We start from the raw sequence: 2,371 nt of genomic DNA on the forward strand, positions 1-2,371 counted from the left end.
CATTCGTTTTGTACCTCTGTAAAGAAACAGATTATGACAAAGATGTCCCAAAACTTTCTGTGTGGACATGGATTCAGGTGTGCACACCCAGAGACTCTTATTTAGTTTTACTGCCCTTTCTAGTAATGAATTGCTTTTATTGACTGCTTGTCTAACTTCAGTTTTTCATTATTATTGCGAACTAATATTTAATGGGTGGCTTGTTTTTGCTCGTAAGCTGCTTTGAGTAGTTATTGGTAAAAGAACAGAAATTTAAACTTAAGAGAAATGCAGAAATGGGTTATAAGGAACTATTTCTCAGGTTTGCCAGTCTTGAGGTGCTAAGGCATAGCTGCTCATAACACTTCCACAGCTATTATTCTTAGAAATGGGAGCGAAGCAGCGCACTGTTTTCTGTACTATCTCCCGTTTCTGCAAGCCAAAAACTGAAAGGGCTTCTGCAGTTTCGCTTCCACAATATGACGACAGAACCCTGGAAGAAAATTTCTTCTGCTGACGGATGCTGACCACAATTGAGGTTACATTCTCTCCCACTACTAATTAATATGACTGGCGCAGCTCCAATTGCAACCACGTGGAGATTTCTGGACGTCAGGTTGGCAACTGGCGAAAGCAAAATGTCACTTAAGAGAAGGATCTGAATTTTTTTCCCTTGAAGCTCGAATTAGTTTTATTCTGGATTGTTTTATCTGATCTTTTAATGTGTTGTAAACCACTTTGAGATTTCTCCTTTAAAATATAAAGCAGTATAGAAATGAAATTAATAAGTTTCATTGCAAAAAGAAGAAAAAAAAGTGCCTAGACATTCCGTTGTGACAACCACAACCTAGGATTAAATTTCCATTTGGCAATAGCTTAGGTATTTGAGTTTCTAACAAGCAGCCTGGCCAGGTATAAAACAGCTTCCTATGGCCAAAGTGGTACCGGAGGGCAGGGACTTCCTGAATCAAAACCCAGTTTTAATGCAGGAAGTTGCCTGATATTGAGTCAGACCATTGGCTTCAACTAGCTAAGTAACGTCTGCAGTGATGGGAAGAGACTCTTCAGGGTTTCAGACAGGGATCTCTTCCAGCCCTAACCAAAAGAAATTGGGGACTGAACTTTGAACCTTCTGCATGCAAGGCAACTAGTTCTCGTTTATTTTCATTCATTTATTTATTTATTAGTGTGTATGACACACAACCTCCCCTCAGAGGGATGTGTAATCGTCTGCTCTTTGAAATCAAACAGTGGGGAGCTTAATGCAACAGAACAAATTATCTTTGAAGAATCTGGAGCGGCTGCTCAGTGTCATCTTGCTAATTCAGCCTCTCAGGTAAATCAACATAACACGACACAATCTCCTTAGGCTATTGCAGCTCTGCGGTTAGCATCAATTTGTCTAGCATAAGCATGCATGTTCTTCAGGAGCTATGCAAATTAAAGCCCGAGAGATTTCCTAATAGGACTCTGACAGATGGATAAGGACATGTCTTTCCCTGGTAGAAACTGGAGATGATGTAAATTAGGTTAAATAAGAGGGGAGAGGAACAAAAAACCGCAACGCAACCCTCTCTCCAGAGGACTGAAGTAAATAAAACATAACCAAGCCGCAGTGAGACAGTTAAAAAAAAGACAGGGGACCCAATTTATATCTAAGATGACAAAACCCAGATGCAATTAATCTCACGATAAAGAAACTGGAAATACTGAAGTCATTATGAAACAACCATAACAAAGTACACAGCCCTTAGTGCAAGGTTCATATCTGCAGGCGTGTTCTGTGTCCTGTCCACAACCCGAAAAAATCTGAAGCCCACCCAGAAAGCTTTGCCTATTATGCAGTTTAGGAAGGCAGTAAATAAATAAAACGAATATAAAACGAGAGAGGGAGGGCATGAGCAGCCTTGGTTTACTGAAAAGTTTGTAGAAAGAAAAGAACCACAAACACAGCCCACTGAGATGGAGCATGCTCAGTGGGTGCAAAATGCCAATTTATTGTTGCGAGGGGTGGGGTGACAGAACAGTGGGTGGGTGGAATGGAATATCTTTCAAGGTGGCATGGCTGACTGGCACCCAGAACCAGGAATGCTCCATGCTGCAACCTTTTGTTGCAAGTACCGTCCTTCTCATAAAGACTCGTATTTAGTTAGCCAAGTGACAGGCAGATAGAAAGGCATGGAATATTTCACCGGGGAGGAGAGAATTGGACTAAAATAAATTCCACATTTACCATGATGTTACTGGCTCATCAGCTGCAGAGCCAAGATAGAATAGTAAGCATCTGGTACCTAGTTTTACCCTTAAAGATGTAAAAAAAAACCCAACATCCTGTCACAGGCATGCTATGCCATTCACTTTTCCGAGTGTTCGTCCTGCTATCAGCCACACA

Source organism: Lacerta agilis, chromosome 3 (assembly GCF_009819535.1).
Source record: "Lacerta agilis isolate rLacAgi1 chromosome 3, rLacAgi1.pri, whole genome shotgun sequence".
In the NCBI taxonomy this organism is placed as follows: domain Eukaryota; kingdom Metazoa; phylum Chordata; class Lepidosauria; order Squamata; family Lacertidae; genus Lacerta; species Lacerta agilis.